Source organism: Lepidothrix coronata, unplaced genomic scaffold (assembly GCF_001604755.1).
Source record: "Lepidothrix coronata isolate B3197 unplaced genomic scaffold, Lepidothrix_coronata-1.0 Scaffold74, whole genome shotgun sequence".
Taxonomy (NCBI): Eukaryota; Metazoa; Chordata; class Aves; order Passeriformes; family Pipridae; genus Lepidothrix; species Lepidothrix coronata.
Genome location: NW_016690254.1, coordinates 3,420,344 through 3,431,547, shown reverse-complemented (window position 1 = coordinate 3,431,547; position 11,204 = coordinate 3,420,344).

Sequence of the window (11,204 nt, the reverse complement as noted above, 5' to 3'; positions counted from 1 at the left end):
GGCATGCAAGGGTTCAAAAGGGAGGAAAAAAGCAAAGTCTTACCTACCCTGGTGGAATGCAAAGAAACCTTGCCTAGACATTTTATTTCTTTTCTCTTTTCCCTTCCCTTCCCTTCCCTTCCCTTCCCTTCCCTTCCCTTCCCTTCCCTTCCCTTCCCTTCCCTTCCCTTCCCTTCCCTTCCCTTCCCTTCCCTTCCCTTCCCTTCCCTTCCCTTCCCTCTCTCCTTTCTCTGTGTTAGTCTAAAGTAAATCAAGCTGACTTCATGTATATCAAAAGAAATAAGAGGTATTCACTTGGAGAAGAATAAACAAGATGTTCATGAAGTAAATAACTCTCTAACAGGTCCTGATTTTTCTTTCTAGTTGAAGTCAAACAGACCTAGTAATTCAGAGACTTTTCATATCCATCTTTCCACCACTCATGTAAATTCTTTTGTACTGAAGTTGCAGTACCAAAATCTAGACCATACAGTGTTCAGGCTCCCTGACTAAAGTGTACAAAATTCCATATATTTGATCTCCAATTCAAATATAGTCATATTCTTTTCTATGTAATCATTCCTAGTGGTTTGTCTTGTCCCTTTTTTTATTATTTACTTAAAACTAAATAAAAGATTTGTTTGGGGAACCTACTTAGAGTATCTTCAAATTCTATTTCATCTCTCTATTGATCTCTCTATTTATATACTGTTCTAATTTTTAATGTCTTTTCTTTATAATTTGGCATTATTCATGTCATTTCTCTAAACTTTTATATATCCAGAGTATTGTAATCTGTTCTCTGTCATATCTACTGTTCTGTTCTTTGTCTTATCTACTTTACAGATTCTCCATTTACTTCTATGAGCAAGAGATTCTCTACTACCATGTAGAGACGACTATCAAGTTAATCTGGCCTGAAAGGTATTCCTTATAAGTGTTTTCTCCTTCTGTGCAAGGACAACTCCAATTAGTTTCATTTAAAGTTTCTTCAAAATTTAATTTGAGAAGGTACTCTGACCTGTTTGCTTCCCTAATACTTTCCCTGAGCTTTTCGTATTCTACCTTTTTGAAACCAATAGTTGCTAATTTTGTTTTTCTTTTGTTTATCTTTTTATTTTATTTTTGTGAAATCTCCGTTATCTTCTGCTCCAGGATTATTTTTTATTGAGGCTTTTCTCTTATCTCTACAATACTTATGAGAACAGAGTTTAAATTCATTTTTTATTTGATTGGAAGAGAAATCTAGAAGGTTTTACATCAGTATTAGTAATTATATTGCATATTCCATCTGTAAGACATTCAAGTCTTTCATAATAATACAATTTTTAGTACTTTTTTTTTTTCTCTGATCATGCCATATTTATAAGCAAACCCAACACTCACTGTCTACTGCAAACTCCTAACATTGTCTCCAGAAATCTTCATTTACAATATTTTAAAAATCCTGTAAGGAACCAAGTAATTTCTGTTTTGTCTGTACTGTAATGTCCTATTTCTTAAAAAAAATTATACCATTACATTATTTAAAATATTACATAAAAGTGTATACATTCATATAGCTATAAAACTTCATTCTAAGTACTAAAAAGGGGGTATTATCTTCAGATACCTGAGATCAATTCAAGTTCAGCTGTGGATCCAAGAATAATATTTTTATGCAAAGTTTGAATTTTTTACAGAACAGTCCAGCTTATGCTTCAGGGAAGTCTGAAGTAAGGAAAAGAAACACTACAACTTTGCCAAAGTATATTTCACAGATTAATCAGCTTAGTAGGGTTTCAGAAAATCGGCTGTATAGATTGAGTCTTCAGTAAGATCTTGCTTTGAAAAACAAACATGTTAGATTTTGTCTAGCTGTACATTACTTTTTTCTTATTTGCTGGGTAACAAACTGAATTGTCAATGTATCAAACGATCAGGCCTATGAGAAAATGTGGGGGTTTTTTTCATTATTTCAGCACCAAACAGTACTTCAAAATTTCTTTCTCTCACATTTAGATAGCAAAGGGATTTATGATAAAATGTGACTTGGAGAGATGAAAGGTACAAAAAGTCAACCTGAATACAGCCTAAGGAATGTAGGGAAGGCAGTGAAATTATCTGATAACACTAAAGTCTGGAACTAAAGCAATCCTGATATTATCAATAAAGGAGGTTGATAACAGTTTCACCTGCCAAAAGAGGAGACACTTTCTTTGATGTCACCTCAACATGGACCTTTCATTTAAGTTTTTATTCTCCTGAGATAAACCTACCTAGGCAATTTCTATCACTTTTTTACTTTGCAGTTTTAATTTTCTGTCATTCTAGTTATATTAACCTAGATGACTGAATCATTATTTTATAAAGTTCAAGGAAGAATAATTTAACAGAAATATTGGGCTGTGGAGTAGAGATAATGTATAAATGATAACCTGAATTTTAAAATTTAAAGAAAACCTAGTTAACCCAGTTATCTTTGAGTTAAACTTGTACAATAGGGGAAAAAAACACTGGAATTACTTATCATTCTCAACAGGACAAGAGGAGAAAAATATGACAAAAAACTCCTTATGGGTCGAGATAAAGATTAGGAAGTCACTTACCAATTACCATCACAGTTAAAACAGACTCTAGTTTGGGAAATTAGTTTAATTTATTGTCAATTAAACTGATTAAGCTAATGAAAAATAAGAACAAATCTAAACCCACCTTCCATTATCCCTCCTTTTGTGGTTCAACCCCAGCCAGCAGCCACTCACTCACTAGCCCCACTTCCCTGAGAGGAATGAGGAAAAGAATTGGAAGACTAAAAGTCAGAAAATTCCTGGATTCAGATAAAGCCATGCACATAAGCAAAGCAATAAAAGGAATTAATTCACTGCTTCTATGGTCAGTCAGCTATCCCCAGAAAAATAGGGCTCCATCACTGACAAGAAATCTCGTCACACCGAACTTTCCTTCCTCCTCAGCTTTATACACTGAGTATGACACCATACAGTTGCGGAACATCCCTTAGGTCACTTGGGGTCGGCTGTCCCCACTGTATCCCCTCCCAGTCTCTTGTGCACCCTCAACTTCCTGATTGGTGGGGCTGTGCGACAAAAAGAAAATACCTCGATGCTGTGTAAGAACAGCAGTAGATAAAACATCAGTCTGTTATCAACCTCTTTTGGTCACAAGTTCAAAACACAGCACCATATAAGCTTTTATGAAGAAAATTAACTCCATCTCAAAAACACCACCCCACCTCTCTTCTTCTCAAGGCTCAGCTTCACTCACAATTCTTCTATCTGCTCTTCCTCTCCCTAAAGCAGCACAGGGGGATGGAGAAGGGGTTGCAATCTGTCCAACGCACATTGTCTCACTGTTTCTTCCTCCTCAAGCTGTTCACTTGTTTCAGTGCGTGGTCTCACACATGGGAGATGGTCCTTCAGGAACTTCTTTATGGGTCCTTCCCACATAAAATACACCCACAAAATATATGTAAATGAGTAAGTACTATATTTCTCAAACTGCTGGTGGTCATCAAAAGATGCAGCATGTACTTTGAGACAGTTTTGTTTGTCTACAACACCTATCTGTCTGTAACCACAATGCAAATTGCTGGATTATAACAAATCTGGTGCTCCAAAATTCAGTTCAATATAATATCTATTCTTTAGTTTTTCATGTGTAGTAGAAACATCCAGATAGGTATTTCATACTTTAAAGCCACAGCAAGGAAATTGTGCTGAAGATAGTATCTTTGAAAACTCAGTTGATGTCAGGATTCCATCTTCAGACACAGAGGTCACAGCTGGTGGCCCAGATGCTGAAGTACCAGACCTGCCTTTGATGTCTCCTTGCTTCCCTAAGTTGGAGAGAGGCATAGAACTATGCTCCATTAATATTTTATTTTATATTTAAAAATCTGAGGCAACAGATACAAGAGTATAGTAAACATCAGACTCCCTTATTGGGCACCTGCTTCAAATTTGTGAGGTAGCAACAATCAAGCACCTACCAAGCTTAAAAACTCCCCAGGCTTTGTCAGCAGGAATTTCCTGATCATCATTGGCAGCTGACGACATTATACAATTTCTTTGTACAACTCTCCATGTCAGCAATTTTTGTACAAGAAGAAAGTCTTATATTATGAAAATTTTTTTAAATCTCAGTATAAAATATCGCATGAATAAATAGTCTCAGGTAGGGTTTGAATGAAAAAAAAGCTAATTTTCTAAGGGATTTCCTGTTAATGACAACTCTTTCAGGTGAGAATGCTTACTGACTTGTTATGTGCTTGCCATGTCTCGTACTATATTTTTGCACTGTCAGGTGGTTTCAGAGAAGAGATACCAGCAGGTCATGCTTTCTGAGTTGTATAGATATAGTCAGTGATTAGTCTTTTCATCAGTAGTTATTTATAATATGTACTCTTAGAATGCTTCCATCAGTGCTGCCTCCATACAATCCTAAACATTCACTGAACTGATTATGTGACTAATGTGTCTGTTCTTGAACAGGCAGCAGTTATGAGTATTGAGGCCATGTTGCTCAGAACACAGCTGCGTTGGGCAGGACAGGTCTCCAGGATGGAGGACCACCGCCTCCCTAAGATTCTGCTTTATGGTGAACTTGCCACTGGCTGCCGCAAGAGAGGAGCCCCGAAGAGGAAATACAAGGACTCCCTGAAACAACATCTCAGCTTTTGCCATATTGATCATCATCATTGGTCTACTCTGGCCTCCAATCTCGAGACATGAAGACACACCATCTATAACGCTGCTGCCTCTTTTGAGAACATACGCAGGATCACTCTCGAGGAGAAAAGACAATGCAGAAAGAATCGTGTCTTGCCAATACCGCCTAAGGAAACTTTCCGCTGTGCCTTTTGCAACCGGACTTGTCTATCTCACATTGGCCTTTTTAGCCACCAGCGCGCTTGTAGCAAGAGTGGATAGAATCCTTCTCAAATCTTTGTTCGTGAAGCCTAGCCACGATTTATAACGCATGTAATTTCTTACAAGGTAAATTACATCAGTGGGATCAGAAGCTCATTCATAATTTTGGTGGGTTTAACCATTAGTATTTAGACCTTTAGGCAGGATGCACACTAGAACATTTTGCATGTAGGAGTTCAGTTTTGTTTCAGGAAAATGACAGATTGTGCACAATATCTTCCTTCAAAATCTGGTTAAACTAACTTGAAATCAAATCATACAGGTAAAACCAAAACATCTCTTAGGCTGATTCTTATTGTTTACAAATATCCAGGTATTACACTTATTGTATAAGAGAAATTTCTACAGTGGGCTAATACCCTTGATATTATGACACTAATGTAAAAATACTAACTGTTATTTTCTGCATTTCTGTATCTGCTGGTATTTGTGAGTCTACAGACTTCGTCTTCAAATAACATCCTACAGTTACTAACCTTCTCTCTTCCAAAAAGCCAAGGGTAAAACCTGTCATTATCGTTTTTCTCGTCACAACTGGACATTTTGAAAATTCCAGTATAACTGTATAACCTGTCTGGACTGAACTACATTAGTCAGCCCTGTGGGGCTGTCTGCCAAGTTGCCTTTCAAAATGTTTTCAACATCTTACTGCCTGTTGAAATTTCCTAAAAGTGAAAATACAGGAAGCTACTGAAGACCCATCAATTCCATAATCCTTCACTAGCTGCTGCAGAATTTCCCACTTTACTATGGCACTTTCAGATTCTTTACAGAAGTGTTTTTCAGTGCTGGTCTTTGAGAGTACATATATGTGTATATGTTAATATTTTTATGAGAAAAAACAGTCTTTACTTTCTGTGGAAAATATTTTACTTTCCACTGGAGGTAGAATAGGGTTTTATATTCAGAAATGTTGCTATACCATTTTGTGGGAAATTTATTTCAGTTTTCCTATTCTACTGAGGTCTGGGATTTCCAGCCTAAGATCTCTTGCCTTCTCACTCTCTGAGGAGATTTTCTCAGAACATTTGGGGTTTTTTTTAATCCCCTGACTCTAAAAATGCTGAAGTTCTTTTTTAAATTTAACAGAGAAACTGCTTGTATAATTAGAAATACAGCAAAAAACCCTAATAAAACAGACAACGAAAACCCAAATGAACCCAAATAAAATAGAGATGATGATATTCTCTAAAACACAAATCCCTTAATTTACAACATTTATATATACAGAGTGGGATATGATATATAGAGAAGAACCCTGTTTATGAAGGTAATAGAGTACAGCACATACAGCATGTTGTGTTTCTGGAAATTTAATTAAGTGAAAGGAAACCCCAGGTTGATGGGTAGGAGGTGACATGTAAATCACTTTATGTATGAAACTGCTAAGATAATTAAGATGTCTTATTTCAGGTCCAAAGCTGTAAAATCCTCATGATTCATACTAAAATTAAGAATCTGATTTTACTATCTACTGAAATTCTTTCGCTGTTGTAATTTGTATAACTTCTGAGTAGAATAGTATTGGTATAATTAAGGTGACACAACTCCTTTATTTTAAGGAACTGTCTTTTGTTTCACAGGTATGCTGGCATGCTGATCCTCTGAATCCACTGAGAAGAAATTAAGCATAGTAACCATTAATCAAAGCCTGTTTAAAGCATATAACTCTGCCTGAAGAAACCTAGCATTTTAATAAAAAAATCACAAAGCTCAAATTGCAATTTACAGGCTGAAACTTATATATGAGATTTGCCTGTGCAAATACATTACCTGAATCTCAGAAATGCCATGTGTGGAAGAACATTTACAGAAAAGGGCATTAATGAATGAGCAAACAAACGAGAGAATCATGGAATATTCTGAAAGGGACCCACAAGGATCATTGAGTCCAACCCCTCACCCTGCACAGGACAACTCCAAGAATCACACCAAGCACCTGAGACTATTGTCCAAATGCTTCCTGAACTCTATCCGGCTTGGTGGCATGACCAGTTCCATGGGGAGCCTGTTTCAATGCCCAGCTGGGTGAAGAACCTTTGCCTAATATCTAATATTAACCTCCCCTGACACAACTTCAGGCCATTCCCTCAGGTTCTGTCACTGGTCATCACAGAACAGAGATCAGTGCCTGCCCCTCCTCTTCCTCTCATGAGGAAGTTGTAACTGCAATGTGGTCTCCTCTCAGTCTCCTCCAGCTGAACACACCAAGTGCCCTCAGTCGCTCCTCATATGGCTGCCCCTCAAGGCCCTTCACCATCTTAGTTGCCCTCCTTTGGACACTCTCTAAAGCTTAATATCTTTCCTTTATTGTGGTGCCCAAAACTGCCACAGTATTCAAGGTGAGGCCTCCCCAGTGCAGAGCAGAGCAGGACAATCCCCTCTCTCAACTGGCTGGTGATGCTTTGCCTGACATCCCCACGGACAGGGTTGTCCCTCCTGGCTGCCAGGGCACTGCTGACTCATATTCTACTTGCCATTGACCAGGATCCCCAAGTCCCTTTCCATGACATGGCTCTCCAGTGTCTCATTTCCAGTGTGTAGGTACATCCAGGGCCCCCCTGTCCCAGATGCAGAATATGTCATGCACCCTCGTTAAACTTCAATCAGCTGGTAGTTGCCCAGCCCTCTCATTTACCGAGGTCTCTCTGCAGGGCTTCTCTGCCTTTGAGGGAATCAAGAACTTCTCCCAGTTCAGTGCTGTCAGCAAACTTACTTAGTATACCTTTGACTCCTGCATCCAAGTCATTTATGAAGCTGTTGAAGAGCACTGGGCCTAAGGAAGAGTGCTGGACTTAAGGAAGAGCACTGATTCCCTGAGAAATCCCACTAGTGATTGGTCACTAGCCTGATGTCACCCCATTCACTATAATGCTTTGTGTCCAAATAATTAGAAAATTTTTCAACTTTGTAAAAACATTGAAAGGGAACTGGTTGTAATAATTCTAATACACCTAATATCGATATTCACATTTTTATACGAAAATACAGAAAACAATATTGTACATGCTGTGCAAGCATCTACACCATAGTGTTGTCATTCATATGAACTGCTGTTCTATGACAAGAGATTACATACCACAGTTTTACAAGACATAACTTTAAGTAAAATAACATACTTTGGTAGGGTTAAGCCTTTGTATTGTCCAGAATATGACAGGCATTTCTCTCTGCTTATGATTCTACTGCTTTCCAATGAAATATTAAAAATGTTCCACCAGTTATTAATTAAGACATACCTGAGAAAGGGATCTGACTTCTTGATTGTTTTCAAGATAATACTGGAACAGTGCTAAAAATATTTGAAATGTAGCAAGTGTATATAAAAGGATGAACTGAATTTTGATGTGATTTTAATTTGCATCTGATAAAGACAATGTTTTTTTCACATGCCTTTCTCACTACTTCTGGCTATCTGGTGCACACACTACTAGTGTATGTACACACACTACTTAGTGCATTACAAAACACTTTTTATAAGTCATCACTTGATCTTTAAGGTTGGATAAAACACATTTTTCAACATGTTTTCTATATCTGTCTTCATATTCTGTATTTTCTATATTTCTATTTCTAACTTTAAATACCTGGAAATGTAGAGGGTGGTCTTCTCACGTATTTATATACTATAACTATTTCAGCTACAAGGTATAACATTTTCCAGTCATAAGATATAGAAAAGCACTTATATTTAAGGACCTGTATTTCCTTATATTTACCTTTAAATAATGCTTGCTCTATGCCTACAGTAAATGTGAAATGCTTTATGTTAACCTTATGCTATAGTACTTTAACAGAAATGTAGTCCTGCTGTTTTGCTGTTTCCTTTTGTCCATGTATTTTCAAACAGATTTTCACTTGCTGTAGAACAAGTAAATGGTACAACCAGCCTGTGACAGTAATAGTGCACTGTACGTGACTCTCTCAGCCATTATCTGAAATGACAGCAAGAGTTAAGTAACTAACTTGTTAATTTTAAGAATCACTGGAAAAGTCAAAACAACATCTGCTTGTTCTGCCTTACTCTGACAGAATATACTGATCCATTCCAGTAGTCTATTTTACCTAAGAATCTTTTATGAATATAAATCTTCGTTGTATCGAACTCTGCCACCTTAGAATTCAAAAGATATTCTGTCTCCTTGACAGAATAGTTACACAGTCCACAGATTTTTATGTGCCATTTCTAACATATTTCCCTTATTATATTAGAATTCAACCAACCAGGTTAGATGCTCTATACTGGACATAATGCTATAGGAAAAGTTGTTGGCACCACTTCCAGCTACAAAGGAAAGGATCTTTTGCCTTCTTAATCAGTTATTTCCTGAAAATTATCAAAAAAATTATTATAACTTCTCTAAAGCTTATTGCAAAAATTTGTTTTCACCGGTGTAAAGCAGATATCAGAGACTAAAGTAGAAGAATGATATAGTCACTCTGTGTTCATTAAAGTGATTGGACAAGGCTAAGAGTAAAACCCTTACATAACATTTTAGATAGGTGTAATTAATTCCAATGCAGTGGAAAGATGCTTATTAACATCACTGTGTTTTAGTTACATTTTCAACTGAAAGTGATTATTTTCACAACTTTTAAGTAGGAGAGATTTTTAGATATTGGCAAGGCATAGTAGTACCCCATTGTATTCTTTCACTTATTATACTAATACTTTATTTTTTGCTAATAAATATAAGATTTTTGCTCAAATTTTGAAATAATAAATTATGTTACTGAAACTAAGAAATTGCACTAGCTTTTGTAGTTATGGATTTACTTTATTCCTAGGTGTATATGTAAGTATTATTGAAATAGGGACCAATAAAATAAATGGGTTGTTTTATAGCACCTTACCAAGCACAGCTTTATGTGTTTAATATAGCTTTACAAATACCATACAGCTCATATATTCTTAAGGCAAATAAGGGTCATTTGGACATGTTTCTATTGCTAAATCCACATTAAAATGAGATGATAAGTTGAAGGAGCATTTCCATAGATCATGAAACTAGTACTCACACATTTTACCCACCTTGTTAGTGTATCCCCTAAAGGTGCTCAGTGGTGCATATGCTAGTACATTTGGTAACTTCATCATATACCTCCTCATGGAAAATGTAGATCATATATTCATTTACTACTTTTGTTCAAAGCTTTTTTCCAAAATTAGTCCATACGCCTCTCATTTAGTTCTGATCTTCACAAGGAATATGTAGGTTTTCCACAAGAGCATAGCTGGAAAGATTTTAACAAGATGTTTTGAGGTCTGACATTCTGTCAAAAATGTCCTGAAATTCAATGGAACACTAAGCTACGGGACTCCTGTCATCTACAATCTCCACAACATTTTTCTAGCAATAGTGACATCTTTTTCATAATATAAGTGCATATAGCCCCAAAAGCAAATTAATCATTCCTGTTCCAGAATTACATGATTTCTGTAACAAAGTAGACAGTAGTTGCATTTACCAGTGTCGTATTAGATGAATGGGAAAATATGAGTTTATTATTGCTGTATTGTCCTTCAAGGGAAATGATGATTTTCAGCCGTGTTCAGTAGAATAAACAAAAGTTAACACAAAATCTGCCACTTGAGATCTAGGCAATGTAGAGCAAAAGAACTGACCAACAAGCAGCCACCCTGCTTCTTATTCACCACCTCAGTGCACCTGGAGATCAAAGAAGTTTCTTGGATCTGTTAAGTACCAGTCACCATCAAAGCTCATATATGTGAGAGAAGTGGGATAAAGAGTCTCTGTAACATAATGTTCCTTTGATTTTTAGAGAGAGCACTACCAACATTAGTATCACTGGTTGTTTGCTTTTTTTGTTCTCTGGATTTTCAAAGTGGTAAATATAAGAAGTATTGAAGAAGTATTACTCCTCCTCACACCCTTCCTCCCCTGACTCCTTTGTTTCCTTGTTTATCACAAGGAGGATAATGATTTCTCATGCTGGAGGGAGAAAAAAGCAGCATAGTTGAGGCAAACAGACTAGATTTGTTTGATGGAAGCTGTACCAAACCATCTCTAGCCTTGCTATCTGTCGTACATCATTCTCAACATTTCTTATCAAGGATTTTATCTACTCTGTGGGAAGATATGCTTTATCAGAGCACAGCTGCTTCCATCAAAGCTACTAGAGCACAAAATACCTTCTTTTTCCCATGAACACTTTCTGCCACCCACCAGATTTGCCAGTGTTCTGAACACAGATTTATCTCAGCAGACTTGCCTTGCTCTCTCATAAAGGGACAATAGTTCTTTCTGAGTTCTGACATTCTAATGGCTATCAGTT